The sequence below is a fragment of the Onychostoma macrolepis genome, chromosome 12, assembly GCF_012432095.1.
Source record: "Onychostoma macrolepis isolate SWU-2019 chromosome 12, ASM1243209v1, whole genome shotgun sequence".
In the NCBI taxonomy this organism is placed as follows: Eukaryota; Metazoa; Chordata; class Actinopteri; order Cypriniformes; family Cyprinidae; genus Onychostoma; species Onychostoma macrolepis.
The window spans coordinates 23178282-23204636 of record NC_081166.1 but is presented as its reverse complement, the minus strand read 5'-3'; the positions used below and the strand labels follow the sequence as shown (position 1 = coordinate 23204636).

The following is a 26355-nucleotide window of genomic DNA, read 5'->3' as shown; positions in this document are numbered from 1 at the left end:
TAATAAATAAAAACATTGTACTGCAAAAACTCATTAAAAAAAAATGAAATAAATTTAAAAACATCAACAAAAAGGATTTTCTAGTGGAGCCAATGAAAATGAGAAAAAGTAAAAATCAGACCTACTAGCAGAAAACATCATTAATGTTGTATGTCTTAAGAAGTATTACCCTTTTTTTCTGAAATATTTTTCCTGTTTAGCTGATGTCACAATGACTACATGAGGATAATATTAACCAATATTACCAGTGCATCATATATAGTTTCTTAATATCGAATGCTGCAAACATAATAATATTGTTTTAATAATAAAAAATGGTCTTTAATGTCTGTGATAATGATATAGTAACCGCATTTATAAAAGTAATACAGCACTTACAGTACAGTGTGTCAGAGTCTTTGAAGGGCAAATGGACAGTGTGATGATGCCATCACATTGTGTAAGCAGTTAACTATGGTGAATGATGAGGGTAATCTGGGATCTGCAAATTACTGTCATTGTCACTTTAACACTTCTGACCAGTACATGAGACCTAAATCCAAGAAAGTCTGTAATACCTGCGGAGAGAGCTATTTGTCACATTCCCATTTGTCTCATTGACTGTTCTGTCATGACTCTCGGAGGGATTGGCATGGTAATGTACATGACAATGTTAATGTATTTGGTCTTGGCGGAATAGATCTGCTACGCTGCTGCTGCAGAGCAAGTACTGAGACTTGCTACTGCCAATACATTCACAACATGCTGCTGTGAGCATGTAAGAAATACTGCTGCTGCAAATATAACATACATGACATAACCCCCTATAGCATACATGAATCACCTCGTAGTAGATCTATACAGGTGGAGCTGGGGAAGGTGGAGGGTTTCTGAAGCACGCTCCGAACTGCAACAGCAAGCATTTGAATGTTGAGCAGAGAGCTTATTGGCTACCGATACAGGAGAGAACCAATCAGCTGTGCCATGTGATAATGATGTCATTAGGTCAGACTGAGTTAGACCTATCGGACAGTGCCATCTAGAGTTTCATGCCAGAACTCTGTATTTGCTCGGCTGTTGTGTGACCTCCAGAATAATGTGACCTGCATCTTTACTTAGTTTACTTTATCTGAATTTCAGTATGTAGATATTAAACAAAACGAAAACTAAAACTAAAAAAAAAAAAAGATATTTCTTTGAATACATGCATATTGTCAATAGACAGTCTCCATGTGAGAAACAATTGAGATATTAAGGAGATCTTGTTTGTTATTCTTCTTTCCTATGGGTTCACAGTGGTGATGGATGGATTGATGGCGATGACATAGGAGTGTCAGGACAGAGAAGAGAAAGAACAGGCAGTAAACTAAAGAAATGTGTGTGTTTGAAAAGGTCTTTCCCTCTGGAGAGACGCCAGCTCACTGAATCTAAACCACATGGTCTCACTGACTGGCATGAACACACACACACACACGTGTGTGTGTTCGAGCACATGTTTGACTCCTGCTGTCCACCCACACATAAAACCAGCAGCAAGTAAACACACATACACGCTCACAGTGTATAATTGACTGTGAGCTGATGTATTATTCTGACCTACATTATGTGTGTGTGTGTGTGTGTGTGTGTGTTATAGATTTGATGGACTTGGCTTGTGCTGAATGCTGTATAATGCTTCAACACACAGTCAGTTTTCTCATTGTTTGTCTCACAAGCACACTTCTGACTGTTTCTCACACACACCTGTAGGATTGAAGATCATTTAATTGGGCTTTTTTTTTAATTTTTTTTTTTTATACAGTTTCTAGTCTTCCTTTTGAAATGCCAAGCATGTAATTTATCAGGTAAGCTTAGTACTAAATAAAGCTACAGTATAATAAGCTACAAAAGGTTTTGTTGTCTGTGATTTTACCACGGTTAAGAGGAGTTCTTTGACACCACTAAAACCCTTTTAACCATGTTAAAATCCTGTCCTGCATGCTTGAACTATGGACATGAATGGGACCTTGATCATGTCACTTGTTAAGTAGAGGTGTGCTATTAGTTTCTACTAGATGATTTTTTTCGGTTGATCAAATTTGGACAAATTCAAACACAGCATCGCATGTGTCTTCTGAAGAGACTGATTTGAATACAATCCTAGTATGCATTGTGAAATACTCCAAGATGGCGGATAAAAGCCCAATTACAAACACACATTAAATTCATTATTGACAAAAAAAAAAAAAAAAACCTTACCAAATTATAAGACAATGTAAGTGTCTTTTGTGAAATAGGGTTAGAAAATAGAAATCACCATACTTCCCCAGCTGATTGATTACATTAAGAATTGCAGAATTTTTTTTCTATTACAAGTTTTCTGAAATATTGTTTAAATGAAAATGAGGCAATATCTAATTAAATATGCAAATTGATAAATTTGCATGCATTTCTAGAACAAAAATCTGAACACTGGATGAATCCAAGTTCTAAATTCTTGTTTCATTTTGTTTACATATTAGAGTTAAACATTTTTTACAGAAGGGATTTTGGATATTTTGGATCTTTCCGTCTGAAAAAAAAAAAAAAAAAATTATATATATATATATATATATATATATATATATATATATATAGGTTCTTATCGTGCTAAACTGTCTGATGTGTGGAAATGTAAAGCATTTACATAGAACATATTAGAATCCACTTTAGTTAAGATGCTGCCATAGAGGACTATGTATGCAGGGCAGCAGCTCACTAGGTTTTATAACAGAGTCTGTCTTTGCGTATGAGAAGATCTCAGCTCAGACAAAGCAACATGCTAGACTCTTTCTTTCACACACACGCTCACACACACACACACACACACACACACACACTCAGACACAATGGACATTAGTCTCTCAGCTTGTGTCAGACTAGAGGGGATGGATGAATGAATGCTACAAGGGAGGAGGGATGAAAAATGGACCTCGTCCTGTTTTTCTTTTCCCCCAGCCCCCTTCCTCTCTCTTTCCCCTACCTCTTCCTTTCCTAACTGCTTTGCTTTTGTCTTCTACTCCAAACATTTCTCTCATACATGCACAAACACATTTTCACCATTGAAATATCAGCTCTGTCCCAAAACCTAGTGAGTTGTCTTGCTGTCTAGGCACTTTCTAAGGAAGCTTGCTAACTAAAATGAAAACTCACAAGTCACTGATTTGAACTGCTGTATATGCAGTAACCTCGTGTAACATAAATAGCTTGTCTCGCAAAGTGCAAAGACTTGTCTCACAATTGACTTTTGCTTTAGCATGTGGCTAAGCTAATAACACAATATTAAGCATAAAATCACATTTGGATATAGCTTTAATTGGTATTTAGATTGAACTGTTTTAATTTGGTTTTTAACATTTCTTCTCTTAATCCGCCATTTTGTTAACTATGGGATTTTCTTTTCAGTGAAGCATACACAGGAATGCTGTTATTGAATTTGCCCAGAATAAGGTATTTTAGAAGGCAGAATAACTTTTTTAACTACATTTAGATCCTTCAAAATTGGAAGAATTTGATGTCAAGTATTTTAGTTCATATTGACATTTGGGTTTTGATCGCAGACTTTAATATCTTGGCAAATCTGTGCACAGTTTGAACACTGTTAGGTTTTGAAACTAGATGAGACGCATTAGATTACTTGTCGCTTTTTCTCAGGAGATATGTGAGAAACAGAGTACTCAGGTCTCCATTTAATCTTGAAAGAAACAACTGAGAATTTAAAAAGAGATCATTTCTTTCTGAAGGGAAACTAATCTAAAAATATATACAAGATATTTAAATATATATATGTAAGAATTAAGAATTATGCTTTTCTTGGTCACAGAGCTAATTTTCTTCAAAAATCCCAAAGCCAGTGAACAAATACTATTGGATTTTTTGTCAAGGGAACCAGGGTGTTAACTTCTGGCTTTGCCTATAATATTACGTCATCCCTGTATTGCTCTATTATTTCATTATTACAACTAATTCAGTACAGTACTTGGCAATCTTTTTTCAGTATTGTACATTACGACACAACCCCACAAACAATAGTGGTGTTGCCAGCTTCAGGAAGCAGCACTGTAAAATATAAAATAATACGTCAACATTCATTCATCAGGGTTAACAGCTCTGGCAGCAATTAAATCAGTGGTGTCTTAACATTGTATTATTCAGCTAGACTGAAATCTAGGCCACTCTAGGACAATTTTTTTGGTTTTTAGCCACTTTTGAGCTGCATTTGCTTTAAATTTCAAGTCATTTTTGTTGCCCTGAAGGAAAAACATGTTGCAGTTGGCATAAGTGCTGTGATTCTGTCTCCAGTCTGTGACCAAGATACACCTTCCTTTAAAATGAGACAGCAGTACTGTCACCGCAGTTTCTTCTTCCTCATGAAATTGTGTTTTAGAGTTATCATAAATCGCTTAATGGTGTCAATGAGAAATTAAAATTAACCCTATTTATAATTCCACATGTATCTAAAAATGAACCTGCTCTGTCTCTGAAATGACTTCCCTTTTCTCACACCCACTTTTCACAATCCAATCAATTTCCAAAAGATAAAATCAAGCATTCACTTTTTTTCTAACTGGATGTCCCATTTCACTCAGAAATATGTCACATTACAAAAGAAAAATGTTTTTTTTTCCCTTTGTTGAATACAACAAATTTCTGATTGAATATTATGTTGCATTTAGAAAATATAGCAGTAAAATAACTTTTATTGTTGACTTTAGCTTTCCAAGACTCTACCTTCCTAACTTTTTTGCCCTTGTTTCTGAATGGAGGATAAGGGCTCTGTTACCAGTAGTAGGGACATGTCATGTCAAGTCATGTTAGCACAACTCTTTTGATATGTTATCCTGAAAAATACATGCCAAACACTCCAATCTAAGCCTTAAAACAGCCCTGGTCACACCTATAGTTTTATAGCAGTCATTTTTATTACGGAAAGTTTTAAACATAAGCATTGGGCCATGCAAACGAGTCCATAGTGAATACTCATGTGTGTCTCTGTGGTGCTGTAACAGAATATCTTACTACCATACTACTCATACTATTTCTGCAGTATGCAATGTGCATACTGTTCTCAGTTTGCTAGTTTTCCAGTGTGCATACAATTCCCAAATGACCTAATATATATAGCAAAATGTGTGGTAGACCTATACAACAGAGCAGCCTGTGTGCGATACTGTATCACACAATATGTTAGACTTTCTATTTCCAGTGTGATGAATTAACTGAAATGCATAAGCAAAGTTTGGAGGGTTGTATTCTGTTACCAATTATGGTCCCACTTTGTTTTACTACTGTCACATTAAAAATAATCGTGATACAGTGTATTTATTGTGTACATACATGTTGTTCTACAAAACTCTTGTGAGATTTAGATTTGTAGAGTAGAGAAATGTCTGTTAATTGGCCAATCAGGCAAATGTTTTTTTTGGAGGAAAAAATAATAATAATAATATATATCAGTTTATTACAAGTTCTTTTCAACACCCTTAACGTTGTGTTCTGTGATACTGATGCAATTATGAATCATTGGAGCGGTTTTAGAATTGCTTAATTTTGTTATATGATCCGGTATTGCGAGTGTTGTGTGCCTCACTCAAATACAAATACAGTCGATCCATGCTGGGAGCTTTTGTACGCAATGCTGTGTGTATTTCCCAATGGATAAGCCGTGCTGTTTGATTACCCATGATACCGCATGTGTGTAGTAGAGTCACGCTGTGTGTATTGTTTGATAAGCCATAATCATAAATCCTAAAAGCTAATCACTCGCCCACTCTGCACCCAATCAAAACACAGCCACATTACCCAACGCTGGGCACTATTGAGCTATCCATCATGAGTAATATCAGTGCCCTGTGTGCGTGAGAGAGAAAGAGAAAAAGAGAGAAAGATGTTGTTTCCTGTTGAGTTTTTTATGGGTGTGTGTCAGCTTGTGGGGGTTAGTTTTGTTTGTAATGTGAGGTTGTGTATGTGCTCAACCCAAAAATGTATACTCTGTCATAATTTACTCACACATGTTGCAAACATTTTTTTTCCAGCTGATATTTTTAAGAATCTCCAAGGTGCTCTTTTCCATTTAACCCTTTGATGCACACGCTATGAAAATGCCTTCTAATGCACAACCTGGGTCTAAAATGACCCGTATTCATTTCCTATGTTATTTCATGCTTCACTGGGCATTTTTTCTTGTTTTATCTTTTGAAATCAGTTTATTTCAGCATTTAATATTCCCTGATCTATAAATTCCATGATCCATGCATATTCAAAATATCTTTTTACAATGACCACAAATTAATATTTTGTTTTTTTCCCTAGGTTTTGTGTTACTACATCAAGTTTACACACATGGGTCAAAAATGACCCATATGCAAGCCTGAAAAGACAAAAGAATAAAGACATTTTGTAAAAAAATAAATAAATAAATTAAAAAAAATTATATATATATATATATATATATATATTAGCAGTTATTTAGACCAACACATTTAATGCTTTATTTGTCACTTTGTCACCCATAACTTATGCATATCACTGATAACCGATAACAATGAAATTGAACTCTCTGTAGTGCAACTGTAGTGAATTGTAGTGAATGTGACCGAATTGATGAAAACAAAACTAACAAAATAAAATCACACAGGTGCAGTGCCATCTCAAACTGTCATCTCAGTGCTTACATGCCTCACAAATGACAACTACAGGTTTGTGCTCCTTGTAAATAGGCCTGACACTGGGAACACCAGCTGCTGACTTGTCTGTCTTTGGCAACTGGGCAGATCTTGAACCTCTTCCTCTTTGATTGATCCACCTGTCTGATGTACACCTCTGGTCGGGTGGTGACTGTGTTTTGTTTTTTATCCCACATCTTCCCATTGCCTCTGTAATATGATTTTGAAGGTGGGGCCAGCCCTCCAAGCACCTCTTCATATGTGGCACGACAAGCTCTTTGACCAGCTCCTTTGTGCACCAGCCATGTAATCAGGGTGTTTTGCAGTGAAGTTGGTGTTGGCCAGGGGTGGTCAGCATCGGTCCTGGAGAGCAACAGTCCTGCAGTTTTGCTTCAACCTTGATAAAAACTCACATGCCTGTAGCTTTCTAGTAACCCCTAGACCTTATTTAGCTTGTTCAAGTGTGTTTGATTAGGGTTGGAGCTGAACTCTGCAGGACTGTGGCTCTCTGGTGTAAGCAGTGAGGGTGGTAACATCCAGCATATTGTACCACTGCACCATAGGACACCTCCGTGTTCTCCGCTTACATGAGTAGCATTTTTACTCAATCTGTTGGACTGGGTCTGAGTTTCCTCTTGGAGGACTCATCAGACAAGTCTTCAATGTCATCACAGAGTCTTCTTCATCTAGAAGAGCTGGATTTACACCCACAACTCCAGATTGACCCTGTGGCACATCAACAGCAAGCTATAGTTAATAGTATTGGACATGTTTCTTTGTCTCACGAGTAATAGATTTCAAGGTCAAGGTAACCTTAGCCTAACATTCAAATATTATGTCTAGTTATCTTCCACAGCATATACAATATTTTCTGTGGTAATAAATGTAAAATATATGACTAAATGTATCAATTATACAAAAGCAGCCATGTTGAGTTGTGAAATGTGGGTAATCAAAGGTTTCTATATGGGTCATTTTTGACCCATGTGTGTAAAATTGATGTAGAAATACAAAAACTGTGTTTTTTTTATATATATATAAAGTAAAGAAAGGAAAAATAAACATAATGATTTGTGGAAATCAAAAACAAGATATTCAATGAATACCTGGAATAATAAATGATAAAATGCATTTCACTGTTCCACTATACTGCTTTTCCATTGTTTTCCATGTAAGCATGCACTAGATGGATGTGTTTGATTGCTGCACTTGCTTCTTATGCATGACAGTGTTGCTCAAGATAAAAGAAGTTCAAGTTTTAAAAAACTTTTGGTAACACTTTATTTTAAGGTGTCATAATACAGAGTAATTACCCAATTAAGTGCTTAGTAGTAGCCGTTGTACTTACATGAAATAAAATGTACTTACCGTGTAACTAAGTTATGGAACAGCCTGTAATTACAGTTTGTAATTATGTAGATGTAATAGGCAGCTACTGTTACACACGTAACAGGCCGAGTCTGTTACACAGCTACTTGTACACTTAAGTACAATCTTGTACAATCTTCTTTATTTTAAGTAGCTTATGGCTGTGTAATATTCTGTATTTGTAATGTAATTAGAAAGGTATTACATGTATTTAAGCTGTGTACTGGTGGGTTAAATCAAACCAAAGTGCAGCTGGATAAGGTGTACGGTATAGATACACATGAAGTACACTTAAGTACAATCTTGATACACTTTATTTTAAGTATCTTATGCCTGTGTAATATTCTGTAATTTTAATGTAATTAGAAAGGTATTACATGTATTTAAGCTGTGTACTGGTGTGTTAAATCAAACTAAGGTGCAGCTGGATAAGGTGGACAGTATAGATACGCATGAAGTACACTTAAGTTCAATCTTGATATACTTTATTTTAAGTAGCTTATGTCTGTGTACTTACATTTATAATTATGTTGTATAAAGTCTGCAACACATATGTAACAATCTTTTGGTTACATAAGTATCTGTGTAACAGACTCGGTCTGTTACATATGTGTAACAGTACTTGCCTATTACATCTACATAATTACAAACTGTAAGTACAGGCTGTTCCATAACTTAGTTACATGGTAAGTGTATTTTATTTCATGTAAGTACAACGGCTACAACTAAGTACTTAACTTGGTAATTACTCTGTATTATGGACACCTTAAAATAAAGTGTTACCAAACTTTTCATTCCACTACCCTACTTCTGGTGTTTTTTCCCAAGTATTCCATATTCCAAGTCTTCTAAATCCATATGCCACATTTGCATATGCACATAATAAAACTTGGCATGTGAAAAGATGTTAAATGAATGACACTAAACACCACTGGTTCTTATATGTCTTCTAACTAAACAGCACACACCAAGTTTGACTATCGTTTCAATAAGATTGAAGAGCAGCGCTAACATTCTGCTAAAACATCTCATTTTGTGTTCCAATGAAGAAAATCATAGTTTGCAATGATATGAAAATTGTAATGATGACAGAATGTTTTTTTTTTCTGCTGTCAGTGCTGTTCTGAAGCCCAAAAATACATAGAAAATGTTTTTTTTTTTTTCTCCTTAGGTGGGTGTGGCTTGTATGCAGCAGTCTGTTTATCCCTTGACCAATCATCTGGCTCATCTGGGTTGGTGCGGAGGCGGGCAGGGCGGGTGGCGTAATGACAGACGCCAGTGCGTGTGAGTTAAGGGTAGCGGTGGCGATGGCAGTTGCGGTGTCATTAGTGTGCGCCCTCGAGGAGAGATTAGTCTGATTTATGGTGAGCGACGCTAATGGAACAGATATGGCTGCTCTCGCACCCTGCCATCCACGCTAATGAAAGTTTTGTGCAAATGTGAAAGAGAGCACCGCAGAGCTGAGGCTCTCACCAGCACAACATCACCTCTTTGTTTTAGTGTAATTCAGTCTTTATGTAAGTGACTTCAGGTTGAATATTTCACTCTGTCATTAGTGCGGTGTCCTTTTAGTGTGTGTTTTTCTGTCTTACGTCAACTTTTAATAAATCAGTAGATGATTACTACAGTTAAAGAGTTTAAAGCAAAAAAAAAAAAAAAAACCTCAACCATGATAAAATCTTTGCAACTCTGGCAAAACTGTATTAGGTTGCTTCATATTTCACAACACTTTCCAAGTGAAATGTCCTGTGAGTGGGGCTAAATGCATGTTCAGTTTATCCGAAACAGATGAATGTGAATTTGGCAAAGTTTTATTACGCTAGTTCTTGCACATATTGTGGAAGTTCGTAAATGAAATGTACGGTGAGTGGTGTTAAAATGTTAATGCTCTCTTGCGTTTGAAAGTAACACACTGCCTACATTAAATTCTACGCTAAACCTATCCCATAGAGTAAAAAAACAAAAGCAACCATGAGATAAAAACTAATTTGCTGCAGAAACCATGCCATTTTAGCATTTTTGGTAGCTTCTAAATGTGTTTGAGCTCCTTTATTGTGACTGGTACCCCAGAGCCCTCCACACTGCAAGTAAAGCATTGTACCAGGTGCACTACCGAGCAAGTTTACTATATCACAAAAGCCATACATATGGAGCTGGTTATGTTATGCAGATGCCAAAATGACTTACTTTACCAATTCTGCACTATGGTTGAAAGTGTTTTTAGGTCATAACATAGTATTGTGCAAGGAACAATGTGAAAATAAGTATAACTGTGTGAAAAGCAATAAATGTTTTGCTGTTTCACTGCCGCTAGTGTTTATTTCAGCTGAAATCAAATTTTATCTGTAGGTAAATTTTTGGAGGTTTTCAAAAACTGTAAGAAGAGGCATGTTTTTGCAATGAGTATGTGTTATTATTGCTTTATTATATCATGGGTTTGATATAACAACGGTCTCCATGCTGATTGGTCACAACAGAATTACCATTTAAAATTTAGCAATATTACGAGGCTTCCATAATGTATATAAAAAAGAAAATACGGGCGAAACATGCTCCCGCAAACCTTCAAATTAAAGTTACGTAATTGGCCATAACTATAAACGTATAATATACTGTAACTATGACTATATAACTATTTTATAAATACTAAATACTTAACATACCGAAAAAGATGAGTTATTAATATATTGTTCAGCTGACTTGAGAGACAGAATGTGATTGTTTCTCATGGGTGCTGAATATATTGTATGTCTTTTGTGTTTGACTCTTGTGTTGAGGGAACGTGGCCAAAAAAAGGTGGGGCCTAAAGAATCATGCGTTTGGATGATCTGACTGTTTCCAGCTGGATGAGATGTGTTAAAAGAAAAGTTTGCTGGAACTTAAAGAGAATTTGATTGGCTGGTGTGTGAGTGTGTGTGTTTGTTATGGAAAAGGGTGGACAAGAACAGCCGTGTTTAGTCAATTTGAGAGTCCTTTGGGTTTTAAGTCCTCAAAGATGGGATTATTTTCTCATTCTGTTTTTCCTCATCTGTCTTTTGCACTGTGTGTGTGTGATGTGATTTTGGGATGTGTGGGGGAGTTGGACGTCAACAAGGCTGATGGGAAAGAGATGGATTGTCATCGTAGTGTCAGTCGTGGTCACATGATGAGTATGTGTATGTGTGCGTGTGATGGATTAATCTGTATCCTACACAGAAAAAATACACAGACCAAAGCAAGTCTCCATCGCTCCAGGCTTCCTCCTGATTAAAGTTCAGCGCTCCATCCATCTCCCTTTCCGCCGCTCTCTCTAGGATGGATGAAGCTCACAGAAATGCAATATTGTTTGCGGCGAAAAGCGATTTGCATCTTAGCCGTCACCCTCTCTGCACAATACAATACAGATAGAGACACGCAGAAATGCAGTTAGAGGCAATAAACCGCTGGCCCATCTCTCTGCTATATCTCTCACATACTTCCTCCATTATTTTTAATTTACTTCTCACTCATTCGCTTGCGGTCTTCAGCTTTCTTTATTCTTTTGTTCTGTCTCTCTCTCTGTCTCTCTCTCTCTCTCCAGAGGATCTGTTCCAAACCTACTGAGCTGCCTATCTAGACAGCACTTATTTGCCAAGGTAACATTTCTCATTGTCATTTAGTTTAAATTTAAATGAAAAGGAATAAAACTATGTACACACTAAAAAAAAACAGAAACTAAAACAAAATTACTAAAATTTTATATATATATTTATGTATATATCTATAAATTCCAAAGATGATCAAATCTTTATTTATTTTTTTAACTTAAAATGATTTCTGTTTGATATGAAAAATATCTAAATTTTACAACCTGCTCAAGAAATTTGGTTGTGAATCACATGTATGTTGTGATTTTGACTGTTTGATAACATGTTCATGCGTGCAAAACAAATTAAATGTATTGTTAAAATAACACTTATATTGTAGCTAACTAAAAAAAACAATGCTAAAATTATAAGAGGTTCACCAAACAATTCTGAATGGTTCACAACCCCTCCAAAAATTATTCTGATTAAAAAATAAAGAGGATCATAGAGAATTAGGAAAAGGAAGATTGAGAGAAGTGCACAGATTTTGACAGAAGAAAAGAGAGAGAGAAATTCCATCCACACACAGTGTTCTAATCACTCATGCAGCAAGAGTGCCGTGGTAAAAAGCGTTTTACGTGAAGACAGGACGTTTGTCCTGACAGGCCTTAGGTAGCGTCCTGCATGATGTCATCAGACACTCTCGTTTCATTATCTGACGTGAGGGCAAACCTCTCAACTGTGTGATCTCATCACAAACGCGTACATATAGAGCCAAAATCACACGCATACATCTATTATTCAGGGCATGCAGTCTCCTGTTAAGACAGCATAGCGCTCCTCCTCCCAACTGTGTGATCCCTCATGTCAACACGCACATACACTATATTTTATATACTGCTGAAATGAGGTCATTCTTCTCTCTCATCTTCTCTGTTTCACTCGTTTTCAATGAATTGTCCTGAGATGGGCTCCCCCCACACACACAAAACAAACCAGGAGTTCCAACCTACTTTCTCATTTTATCTTTGAAGAGTCATTCTCGAATTTAAAATGCATATAAAGCTGTCTTTAACTCTATAAAGCCTACCGTATCATATTTTATACAATTTTCTAGGCCTCTAATAAAGGCCTCTAAATGAAATCTTTACTGTTTTTTAATAGAAAACAGAAGAAGTTATTATATTGTTAGTGATATTTCAAGCTTAACACTTACTTGACTGAAGCAATTTAGCTTCACTGGATTATCCATACATGTTTTTTTGTTTTGTTTTTTTCACGTTAAAATTATGTAGCTTTTGAGGAATGGTTATTTGTTCATCTCTCAGTCATCGTCATATTGCATTGATATATTTATCAATTTTAGATATATTTATTGAGAGATATAGAATATATGTTTATGCATTTTATGTAAATAGTCTGCTATACTGTTATAAACAGCTCACTGATTTACATTACAACCTATGAGAAATTCATTATACTTTTTGGCCATATAAATATCAGCTTCTGCGCCTAATAGCTTATTTTTACTCATTTTAGGCTTCTGAATAAAAAGTTTATTTTTAACTCCTTGAGTATGAGCTCCATACTCTATTCTCCTATATCATACTATATGAGCCTCAAAAAATAACCATGCAAAACATTTTTTAAGATTTGTTTTTATATTTTGTCTAAATATAAATACATTTTAAAAAAAAAAAAATTCTGACTATTATTTCGAATGACAATTTATACAGGGTTAATAAATAATAAATTATGTATAATTTATAAATATATGATGAAGAAAGTGATGATGAATACTATATCATGAATAAAGTGATAGCTACAAGGTGTTTGGCACAACACAGTAAAGCCTCAATGTCATATGGTTATTTCATAATAATAACTGTTTAAAACATACATATTATATTATTATACACTATATTATTATTATTTTTTTTAACATTGGTGCTATTGAGTGGTTGATAATATAGTCTTTATCTGTAGTGTAGTTTCCTCAGTCAAATCTATGAGATTTTTTTTGTTTTTTTCACTTATTTTATTGTCCAGTCAGGCAAAAATAGTTTGAAATAGACCACCTAATTTTAATAAACCACTTGATAGGAGATATCATGTATAACAAATTTTGCCAAGAAATTAGTTAATTAGCATAACTGTAGCATAACTGAATCTGATAGCTGATAGACTAGGCATGTTGATGTAGAAATTAGGTTATGTTAGATCAACTACTTCACAATGGCTTGGCTTATCCAAGTACATATTATAGCTGAAGCTCTTTGCTTCATAAATTAGCATTACCAATTAACAAAAATTAACATGCTAAAAATTGTTCTACCCCAGGCGGTTAAATAGCTTTTGCCTGATAAACTAATTATCTGATTTTTGCACAGGAGAAAGGTGAAAGGTGAGGATCAAGGTTCTCCTGTCCCTCTGGTGTGAATCTGTGTCAAAATATGAAACTCAAACAAACATGCTCACTCGTGATCCTTCATGTAAGTCACGGGCCGTGAGCTGCGACCATCACATTTAATCACGTTCCTCCCAGAGTGTGAGCGACTAATGAGACGCAGCCTTCGCCAGAGGAGTTTGACCTGCAATCTGCCATAATGGCTGCTATCATCAGCGCACTGTATGGATGAGCAGGGCTGACGGGTGAGGAACTGGGCAGAGACATCCTTTGATTGATTGATTTAATCAGAAACATAACCGTTCTGCTTATGCTGGGGGAGGGACCACATCAACGAGGTCATCGTGGACCAATCAGATTAACTGAGGGGAGAAGCCAGAGGTCAAGATAAGGCTTAATACTTTCTGTGTGTGTGTGTATAATTCTAACCTTCTGTAAAATCTCTGGGATTATAGTATTCATATATATATATATATATATATATATATATATATCAGTGGCGAGCGGTGACTTTTTTAACAGGGTATGCTGAGTGCTAAGACCCCCCCACCCCACCCCCCCAATCATCGCTTTTAAGACACACTCAAAGAGGAAAACACCGTGGCAGTTAGATTAATATGAGACAAAACTACAGAATGTCACATTTTATTACCAGCTAAGAAGTTCAGCACTTTTAGAGTTTGTCATCAGATCCCCCTATCTGATGTGAGCATAAGTATTGGAACAGTTGCCTCACAGGTCTTTCTAAGTGATCAGCTGTCTCCTGTTGCATTAATTCTTCAGATATTAAAAGCAGGGAATGTGTCGTATCAGTTATATCCATTACTTCTGCATTCTGAATCTTGCATTCGATGTTGACACACACAAACCAGGATGAAGATGAGGGAGCTGACTTTGAGAGAAAAGCAAGCAATTTGGATGCTAAAAGAAAAGAGGAAGTCAATTAGATCTATAGCAAAAACAAAGGGCATGGAAAAATCAAGAGTTTGGAAACCACCAGCGACAACAGCAACCAACAACTACCTGATCGGCTGAGAAAACAGTAGTTGATGACAGACAAATCATAAAAGCTGTGAAAATGAACCCTAAAAGACGTGTCTGCAAAATCACCAACAACTTCCAGAAAGCTAGGGTGATGCTCTGACAATCTACTGTCCTCAGGAGACTTTGACACAGAATTACAGATGCTACACAGCAAGATACAAACCTCTGACCAGTTCCAAAAATAGAAAGGCAAGATTAGAGTTAGCAAAAAAGCACAAAGGTGAGCCAGAAGAGTTTTGGAACTATGTTTATGGACCGATGAGACAAAGATGAACCTTTATCGAAGTGATGGGAAAGTAAAAATGTGGAGAAAAGGGAACTTGCAATGATCCCAAGCATACAGCCTCATCTGTAAAGCATGGTGGAGGTGGTGTCATAGCATTGGCATGCATGGCTGCCTCTGGAACAGGCCCTCTCAACTTTACTGATGACATAATGTATGATGACAGTAGCAGAATGAATTCGGAAGGGTACAAAACCATCTTGCCTACCAATATTCAAGAAAATGCCACCAGATTCATTGGGAAGTGCTTCATTTTGCATCAGGACAATGACCCAAAACACCCTGCCAGTTCAGTCAAGGAATTTATAAGGGCAAAGAAATGGAAAATCTTAGATTGCCCAAGTAAATCTCCAGATTTAAATCCGATTGAACATGAATTTCATCAGCTGAAGAAGAGAGAAAAAGCCAGAAACTCCCCAAAACAAGTAACAGTTGGAATTGGCTGCATTAAAGGCTGGGAAAAGTATTTCAAAGGATGAGACCAAGAGTCTGGTGATGTCTATGGGTCACAGACTGACTGCTGTGATAGCGCGCAAGGGATCTGCAACTAAATAATAGCTTTTAATCTTTTATATCTGCCTAATGTTCAACTGTCCCGATACTTATGCTCACATCAATGAATGGGATGAACTCTAAAAGTGCTGTTCTTTTTATTTGGTAAAACATGTATGTGTTGAAACGGCTAATAATAAAATGTGACATTCTGTAGTTTTGTCTCATATTCATCTTTTCATCGTATTTGCAAATGTTTTGACTCCACAGCCAACAGAACAATTTTGTCTTCACTGTTCCAATACTTTTGAAGGGCACTGTATATATATGGGCCATTCTATAGAATTGGTCCAAAGTCAGAGTTGGAAATTTCCCAAAAAATGTTTATGTATGCGAATTGCATAATATCCAAGGTACATATTTCTAGTAATTGTACAGTTAATTCTCATATTGTATTTTTAGAAAGTTTTGGAATATTTGTCCTCTTCCCAAATTTGTCACTACCAAATCACAGTAATAATAATTTAATTAGAAGGGTTATATTGACCTATTAAGGTTTTGCTTACATCTAGTGTCACAGGTTGCCGGGGGAAGAAGCTCAAAGGAGCACGAAGGAGGCAGATAGTCAAAGTCCCGCGCTGTAACAGTTAAACCGGGGAGGGAGGGCGGGCGCCCTGGAGTCTAGTGCAGAGCAGGAACAGGGCGGAGATGAGGGAGGCCTCTAGGGCGGGTCAGGGAGCCAAGGAGGCGGCGGCAGTTTGGGGAGCCATGGAGGTGCTGGCCATTCGAGAGGCCATGGGGGTGCCAGCCATTTAGGAGGCCAAGGAGGTGCCGGCCATTCAGGAGGCCATGGTCAATCCAAACATAATCCAAACAGAGACTTGATTTTGTAACCTGCTGTCGGTGAGTCTAGTCTGTTCATGCCAAATCATGTCTGTTCAAGTCAAGTCTCTATTTTGGATTACTTTTGTAAATAAAGCTGCACTTGGGTTCTCACTACGCTCGCCTTCAGTGGTCTGTCTTTACATTGACATTTTAGCAATAAGATTATTATTAATTAATCGTACAGCAGTATTAATTTTGGCAGCCATTTTTAATTTAGTCTTAGTCTTGTTCAAATGTACATTTTAGATATCATATTTAGCCAACCTCATCCTGTTTTCGTTTAGTCAAGTTTAAGTCAATGAAATGTATGAGCATTTTAGTCAGGTTTTAGTCAAATCTTTTTCGCCATTCTATATAATGGTTAAACTGATCAATTATTTTTGATCAAAATTATAATTGTAATGATTGAGAAACTCATTCAAGAAACTTACTTTTGCATTCCAGGAATTGCACTTTCACTATTAAGCACAAATCAATAAAATGTGGACTCGTGGTGTATTTTACCTCATCTAGTGTACTGATTTATTATAAGTTTTTTATTATATAAATTAAGACTTATGCAATCTCTCTGTCTACATTATGAAAACTGCTAAAACAAACTAGAAATATTAGCCTATAACTGAGTGACACTTTCATTTAGATCGCTAAACTCCAGCTTGTTTGTCGCTGTTTTCAGATCATGTAAACCGCAATGAGGAGCGAGCGCATGCGCCTGTTACGGGGCTGACGAGACGTGAGACGTGCGGATCCATCTGCAGACTTTTATTGACAAGAGACGTGGTCACAACAGGCAGGGTCAAACAGTGGCAAACAGGTATAACATGGGCGAGACAAAGAGTAAACAGAGACAAGCGTGGGTCGACGATCGGCGAACAGTATCCAAAGGGGCGAGACAGGAGAGGTAATCCAAAACGTCAGCGATAGTCCAGGCAGGGGAAAACAATCCGAACAAAGGCAGGGCTAGGCGAGGCAAGGCAAGACTAGGAAAACTAACGGGGCTCTGTAGGGCAGCGATAATGCATACAATACTCGGCCCCGACGGAAGGAAAGTCCAGGGTTTAAATAGAGTGTGTGATCAGTGTGTGCGTATCGGGTGTGCGTGTGATTAGTGCAATGAGTGATTGGTGACAGCTGTGATCAGTAATGGGTGATGGGAGTTGGAGTCCATTGTGATGTGTGGTGTGAAAGTCAATGTGGTGAACGAGTGACCTCTGGTGGTGAATGAACGGAAGTGCAGACCAGATTCGTGACAGAGCATGGTTGCCAGATCGCTTAAAAGCAAAACACCAGGCAGAAAATCTGTATTCACTGTATCCTTGTAACAGTGAAGCTCTGATTCAGGTATTTGAACTATTGATATCTGGAAACCTCACTCATGAAAGCTCGCAGTAGTAGAGGCATGTAGCAGTCCGCAATAACATTTTGTCTCCTTTTTTTGACGAAAATAAAAAAGGGTTTTTGGTAAAGTTTTTTTTTTATTGACCTTGTTGTCTCGTCTTAGTCTCATCAACTAACATTTTTCGTCATAGTTTTCGTTAACGAAATTAACACTAGTTCCAAGCAAAAGTAAACAAATGAATCCCTTCATGAAAGGCCCTTCCAGAAGTCTGTTAACAAAGGGAACATGCAATAGTCACTTCAAGAAAATGATTTCCGCAAGTGTGCATTCAAAAGTGGTTTCAGTGCCCCACATATTAATAATGGCTCCCTGATCCTTGCAATTTATATAAAGTATAATTACCCAATGATATAATTGTGAGAGAAAGCATTAATATATATATATATATATATATATTTATTTTATTGTATTTTTTTCTCCCATCTCGTATTTATTACCTTCAGGGGTTATGTATATATCAGTCATTTCCTTTCCGAACATGGTATTCGGATTTGGGCACATCCCTCTTGGCAAGTGTAAAATATTTTTGATTTATTAGGAAGTTAATAGTTAGAAGTAGAAGCTAATAGGACACACTGATTTCTTGAGTCAGGACTACCCATACTATAGACCGGTGCATTTGATGTCCAGTGCGCACAAAAAATGTGATGAAAAATCGTAAATTGTGATTATAAATCGAAAAATTGTGAATCCAGTCATGACCCTAAAGCCCTGTTCATACCAAGAACGATAACTATATAGATAACGATAAAGATATAGTTCTAAAAATCGTTCTCAATATTAAAGAATAGCAGAGGCCACAACTATAAAAGCACTAAGAAACAATATCGTTGGAATCACTTTCAGAATGATTTTTTCCAGCTGATGAACGATAAAATATTGACAGCCAATCATAATCAATCCTGCTGTAATGAGTACGAGAATTTAAAGCGGCAGATAAGCGTGCACTTAGAATAAACATACAATATTGTTCACTGGTTTGGACGTTAATATCGTTATCTTAACAGTTATCTTCATAGTTATTGTTCGTGGTTTGTACGGAGCTTAAGAATCTATATTAATCGAATCGTGAGATACCGAAATATTCTCACCTCTAATAAAAATGCTTGTTAAACATATCACAGCAGTTCTGAAATTAAATGTTTAGTGAGTGGTTCTAAAAGGTTAATTATCTATAGTGTTCGAAAATGAAATGCCATCAACACAAAACCCTACCTGCTGTACCAGGTGAGCTACCAAGCAAGTCTACTACATCAAAAAAATCCATACATGTGGAGCTAGTTATCAGATGTGGAAAGTAACTAATTACAAATACTTTCGTTACAGTACTTTTATTTGTTTTCTACTTTCTTGAGTATAATTCAATTGTGGTACTTTTAATTATACTTGAGTAGTAAAGTTACTTGATCAAAACTTCCAGTTCAGCTGGGGGGCGGGGCGTTCAAACCGTGCTTTGCTTTGACTGTCAAACTCAAACAGTGGCATTGTCGTTTTGAATCATCATCATTAGCGTTTCAATATTTTAGTGAATGTGAGCTATGCTCTGATTTTAAATCGTAATTTTGTCAGCTCCTGAAATGGGTCAGACTGTTGAAATTACCAGAGCACACAGCAGTATAAGTAAAAAGAAACTCGGTTGATAGAAGGACAGTTATTGCATGGATGGAGCAAGAACAATGTCTAAAATACATGCACACAGTTCAGTTGAATGGTAAAAATCGCCCTCTTTAACAGTGCAGTTAAACTAAATGTACAAAACTAAAATAACCTCAACATTAACAGCAACATTGAAATAAGAGCGCATGCATTTTTACGTGTATATGGCTGATAGATCAACCATGATTTATCTGTCAATCAGATGCGTTTAAAATCACTTTTCTTTCTGTCTGCGTGCTTTGGATGTGTGTGCACATGGGCGAAGAAACAATATAGTCTATGTATGATTGGACAATTTATTAATATCCGAAACGAGACGATGTGAACATTACGGAGTGCTAAACACTCTCATGCAGTGCATGTTTCATTCATACTCAAAGCCGGAGGGCGCTCTCGCACAGAAAGTCCAAAATGTCCTCATAGAAGTAATATATAATAAGTTATGATATGCAGGAAATCCCTAATATGGACAAAGGCATCCTGCTATCACTGTAGCTAAAAAAGGTCATTTCAGGTCATTTCCAGGTAATTAATATATTATATGAACAATACAGTGCTAATTGACATAACATTTATTACAGTATAGAAACTATTCTGCCTTATTATGTTTGTATAAAACAATCCTAAAATTGTCATTAGGAAAATACAGAGAAAAAAATAGCATCCAGCAGTGTATTTGATTTCTTAACAAAATGTCACATAAGATATAAGAAATAAAGACAAAAATAAAGTGTCAATTAGACAAAAGTCAAAAGTTGTTTTGTTTTTTGTTTTTATTTCTGTCCCCCTCATTTCTGAAATGATGGCTAAGCCCCTATGTGTGCAGAGCATGAGTCTTCTTGTGCTTGAATGGTTTAAAATCATATTAAAATGCACACAAAGGAATCAATAAGAGGAATCGAAATTTTAACTTTATAACAAGTAGACGATTCCTGACCTTAAGCATCCTATTCCAGAATTGGAATAGATTTGGGATTCCCAAGCCTAGGTATGGGTTAGCATGTTAAATAAAATAATCTTGTTTGTGTCCTACCGAAAATGTGCCTGGAGTCTACTTTTGTTATTATAACAAACTACACTTTCAATGTGATTTTAGACCATTCAAGTCAAGAAGACTCATGGGCTGTTCCCTATCTGTCGGTCACTACGAGTTATGTCGTGACGACATAGGGGATTTACTTGGGAGCCCCAATCATCTCTGACTTAAGAGAAAACGCCAATGAATATTGGCTAGTGGATTTTGCATACCTGCGCCACTCCCCGTGCACACGGGTATAAATAGGCGGCAGGTGCATCCACTCATTAGATTTTTGCTTCGGAGCCGAGTGGATGAACGTGTTGATCTCCACAAAGAGCCATTCATCATCTGTCTGGAAGCTGTTCTGGTTGGCGTTACGGTGCGAACAGCGGTGTCCCTGTCTGCAGCGATTCCCCTGGGCACTTCAACTAAAAAGAGCAGATTTCCTAAAAGAGCAAATCACGGTCGGTTCGCGTCTTTTTAAAGACGCCGTTCCGGCCGTGTCCTCTTGGTTGCGGTCGTTTCCTATCCTCCATCCACGGCCACGATCGTTGTCTTCAGTGTCTGGGCATCCAGCGCGCTGAAGCTGCGTTCGTGGATGGTTTATGCGTTCGTTCTGAGCGTGTAACCATGGCAGCGCTGCGATCGCGCCTCTCTCTCCTCACGGGGATGGGAGGGGCTCCCTCTGTCACTACCCGCGCTGGCTTCTCTGCCACGAGCAGAGAACCATCGGCTAGTGCTCTGGGCGGTCTGAGGGTTACAGTGAGAGCCTTTCCGCCGGGCCAGTCCCCACGGACCTCTCACTCCTCCCGCAGCAGCTGTTCTGTGCGGCTCCCCGGTGATTCTGCTGTGCCGTCTCATGGCGTGCCCAGCGTTTCATTTGGTGCGCCGATAGAGGATCAGACGTCGATCGCAGCATCGGGGGATGGGCAATCGTCCTCTGAGGATGAAGATTCGGCGGGGCTGCCTCCCTCGGGAGTCGCGGCCGCCGCCGAATCGGACCCAGAGTTGACGGCCGTGCTTTCCCGGGCCGCCGCGAGCATCGGGCTGGAGGCGTGCACACCTCCTAGTCCTGAGCCCTCGCGGTGAGATGATTGGTTCCTCGGCACGGGCCGTGGCTCGCGACCACGCCCTGCCCGGTTCCTTTCTTCCCGGAAGTGCATGGGGAGCTGACGGTCGTGGATGGCCCCTTTACGGCCAGAAGCGGCTGCCTGCCTCCCCATCCTCGCCACCCTCGACGGCGGGCAGCTAGGGGTACGTTGACATTTCCCAGGTGGAGAGTGTGTTTGCGGTGCACTTGTGCCCGCAATGCACCACCACTTGGAGGAATCGTCTCGTCTCCGTCCAAAGCCTGTAGGCTGACGGCCGCCCGCGGCCAAAGCTTACAGTGCTGCGGGCCAAGCTGCCTCTGCCCTGCATGCCATGGCTGTCCTGCGAGTACACCAGCCAAAGGCATTAAAATGCACGAGGGTAGTACCAACCCGAGGTTGATGCAGGAACTGTGCTCGGGACTGACTGTGCCCTTCGGGCGATGGAAGTCACAGCGCAGTCCTCGGGAAGGCGATGTCCACACTTGGGGTCCAAGAGGGCCATCTATGGCTCAGCCTTGAGAAGAGCGGTGTCGCCGCCTGCCTCCCAGGCTGGACTGTTCGGCGACACTGTCGAGGACTGTGCCCAGCAGTTCTCGGCAGTACAGAAGCAGACCGAGGCCAATTGGGTAACAGGTAAGTAGCTTGCCCGGCGTGATGCACCGCTCCGCCGCAGGGCAAGCCCCAGTCTGCTTGTCGCCGTGGGCGCCCTCCGCATCCTCCAGAGCTGCTCCGCCCGTGCTGAATTGTCCCATATGCCGGTGCGTCGAGCCTCGCAGGAGTGCGGCGCCCCCCGTGTCCCAGTTGGCCCCTAATCGCCCAGATAGGCGACAAAGCGGCCCTGACACGGGCAACCCAGTGATGTGGGAAGCTGCTCTTTCTCAGGAGACGGCAGGGACAGCGCCGCTCCTTCCCCCGGAGGAGGGCCGGGTGGAAAATCTCTGGTTCTGTTCCGCCGCTGGCTCAAGGGCCAGCGGCCCCCACTTTGTCAAAAGAAAGAGCAATTTCCCTTTCCTCCGGGTTTTCAGGTCCACGGGCCGACAGTGTGCGACGTTGCCTCCTCACTCGCCCACGACCCATCTTGCCAGCGGCCAAGAGAGTGCGGTTCAGGGGACGCAGTGCCTCCCCACGCACCTCTAGCCAGTCCCCTCTGGGACCCAGGGAGTTTTGCGAGGATGCCTCAGAACGCACAGCCTTCTGTAACATCCCGCTCTACTCCCCTTCGCTGCACAGGTACGTCGATCGTGCCGTTGGAGCCACTTGCACGGCGTCTGGAGGCGTGGCTCACGCTGCCCAGCCCGTCTCGTTGGCTCATGCGCACGATTCGACTCGGCTACGCGATTCAGTTCGCCAGGCGACCTCCCAAGTCCAGCGGCGTTCTCGAGACTTCAGTGGTAGCTCGGAACGCTCCTGTCTTGCGCGAGGGGATTGCTGTCCTCCTGGCAAAGGATGCAATCGAGCCGGTCCCTCCAGCCGAGATGAGGCAAGGGTTTTACAGCCCTTGCTTCATCGTACCCAGGAAAAGCGGTGGTCTTCGACCAATCCTGGACCAGCAAGTCTTAAACCGGGCCATGCATACAGGCTCCCGTTCAAGATGCTGACGAACAGGTGCATGTCAAATGCATCCAGCCCCAGGATTGGTTTGCAGCGATCGACCTGAAGGACGCTTACTTTCATGTTTCGATCCTTCCGCGACACAGACCGCCTACAGTTTGTGTTCGAGGGTCGGGCATGGCAGTACAGGGTCCTCCCCTTCGGGCTGTCCCTGTCCCTCCCGTGTCTTCGCGAAGGCACGGAGGGCGCCCTTGCCCCGCTACGGGAAGTGGGCATCAGGATCCTCAACTATCTCGAGCATGGCCCGCGTGCGAGAACAGTTGTGTGATCACAGGGACCCAGTGCTTCAGCACTCAGCCAGTTGGGGCTTCAGGTCAACTGGGAAAAGAGCAAGCTCTCCCCTGTGCAGAGAATCTCTTTTCTTGGTGTGGAGTTAGACTCGGTGAGTATGACGGCGCGCCTCTCGGAGGATCGCGCCCAGTCAGTGCTGAACTGCCTGAGTTCCTTCAGAGGCAGGACTGTGGTTCCTCTGAAACAGTTTCAGAGGCTCCTGGGGCATATGGCATCCGCAGTCGCAGTCACGCCGCCGGATTGCTTCATATGAGACCACTTCAGCACTGGTTGCACTCCCGAGTCCCGAGGTGGGCATGGCGTCGCGGTACACTTCGTGTGAACATCACACAGGAGTGTCGCCGCTCTTCAGCCCCTGGACGGACCTTGCCTTTCTACGGGCCGGGGTGCCCCTAGAACAAGTGTCCCGGCATGTCGTTGTCACGACGGATGCCTCCAGTACGGGTTGGGGCGCTACATGCAACAGGCAGGCAGCCTCGGGGCCCTGGACTGCTTTGGCACATCAACTGCCTAGAGTTGTTGACAGTGCATCTAGCTTTGCGGCAGTTCCGGCCACTGCTGCTCGGCAAGCACGTGTTGGTCCGTACGGACAACACTGCAACTGTTTCGTACATCAACCGGTTGGGAGGTGTACGATCACGTCGCATGTCTCAGCTCGCCCGCCATCTCCTCCTCTGGAGTCAGACGCGCTCAAGTCGCTGCGTGCTGTCCATATTCCAGGGAGCTCAATCGTGCGGCCGACGCACTCTCACGACAGCTCACGTTCCCGGAGAATGGCGACTCCATCCCGAGACAGTCCGGCTGATCTGGAGTCGATTCGGGGAAGCTCAGGTAGACCTGTTTGCTTCCCGTGAGTCCTCCCACTGCCAGCTGTATTACTCCTGACCGAGGGCCCCTCGGCATGGATGCACTGGCACACAGCTGGCCTCGGGCTCTGCGCAAGTATGCGTTTCCCCCAGTGAGCCTGCTCGCACAGACACTGTGCAAGGTCAGGGAAGACAAGGAGCAGGTCCTGCTGGTCGCGCCGTACTGGCCCACCCGGACCTGGTTTCCCGAACTCATACTCCTTGCGACAGCTCTTCCCTGGCGCATCCCTCTGAGGAAGGACCTCCTTTCTCAGGGGCTTGGCACCATATGGCACCCGCGTCCAGATCTGTGGAACCTCCACGTGTGGCTCCTGGACGGACGCTGCAGACTTGAGCGGTCTCCCACGGACTGTGGTAGAGACCATCACTCAGGCTAGAGCTCCTTCAACAAGGCAAGCCTATGCACTGAAGTGGAGTCTGTTCGCGAACTGGTGTTCTTCTCACGAGAAGACCCCGAAGATGCACGATTGGAGTAGTGCTTTCTTTCCTGCAAGAAAGGTTGGAGCGTAGGCTGTCACCCTCCACCTTGAAGGTGTATGTGGCTGCTATTGCGGCCCATCACGATGCAGTGGACGGCCGGTCCCTGGGAAAGCACGATCTCATCGTGAGGTTCCTGAGGGGTGCCAGGAGGTTGAACCCTCCTAGGCCACCCCTGATGCCCCAATGGGATCTCTCTATTGTCCTGGCTGGGCTTCAGAGGGGTCCCTTTGAGCCGCTGGACTCAGTTGAGCTTAAGTTCCTGTCTGCTAAGACAGCGCTCCTGACCGCGCTCACTTCCATCAAGAGGGTCGGGGACCTCCAAGCATTTTCGGTGAGCGAAGAGTGCCTTGTGTTCGGGCCGGTCTACTCTCACGTTGTCCTGAGACCCCGGCCTGGATACGTGCCTAAGGTTCCCACCACGCCCTTCCGCGATCAGGTGGTGAACCTGCAAGCCCTGCCCTCGGAGGAGGCAGATCCAGCCTTGGCGTTGCTGTGTCCCGTAAGAGCGTTGCGCATATACGTGGACCGCACCCAGAGCTTTAGAAGCTCTGAGCAGCTCTTTGTCTGCCACGGAGGTCAGCAGAAAGGGAAGGCTGTCTCCAAGCAGAGGTTGGCCCACTGGATAGTGGAGGCCATCGCCTTGGCGTACCAATCCCAAGGCGAGCCATGCCCCCTAGGGGTGAGGGCTCACTCCACACGGAGTGTTGCCTTCTCCTATGCGTTGGCGCACGGCGCCTCTCTGCAAGACATCTGTAGAGCTGCGGGCTGGGCGACACCGAACACCTTTGCGAGATTTTACAATCTCCGCATCGAGCCAGTTTCTTCCCGTGTGTTGGGTAACAGGTAAGTGGCGGGAAGAGCTGGCCGGTGTCACGCTTGCTGCGCCATTCCCCTCACCCGGGGATACGGCGCCGTTTTCCTCCTCCAGTTCAGTTCCCGGACGGCGAACCCTGGTGGAGTTCCTCCAGCACCCCGGCAGTCAGACTGGGCGGAGCAGTCTGACGCCAGGCCCAGTATTTGTGTTAGCTCGCCGGGTCTCCGGTCAGCCCCTGTACTGGGCTAGGTGTCCGTATGGCTTGATTCTTCGGTAATCCCATATGTGTATTCTACCACGGTAAGGTTTCCCTCACGGTAAACCCGTGTCTTCCCTTTGACAGAGCCTTCTGTCAGGCCCTGCTGGCAGCTCTCCTCCCTACCCTTAGGTAGGATCTGCCCCAGGGTCCAGTCGATGTAGTACTGCCCCAGGCCTGGGTCAGT

The 26355-nt window shown here is 41.4% G+C and overlaps 1 protein-coding gene across 3 annotated transcripts in view; it reads left to right on the top strand.

Annotated features, from left to right (window-relative positions):
- The window catches only part of raraa (retinoic acid receptor, alpha a), a 165381-nt gene that overhangs the window by 55058 nt on the left and 83968 nt on the right, over positions 1 to 26355 (top strand). The window contains exon 1 of one of the 3 annotated variants that reach the window (XM_058792873.1): positions 9279 to 9314. The exons of the other annotated variants lie outside the window; for them this stretch is intronic. The gene's annotated coding sequence lies outside the window, so the exon portion shown is untranslated. Of the gene's footprint in view, positions 1 to 9278; positions 9315 to 26355 lie in introns of those variants that run through there. 3 annotated transcript variants of the gene reach the window in all.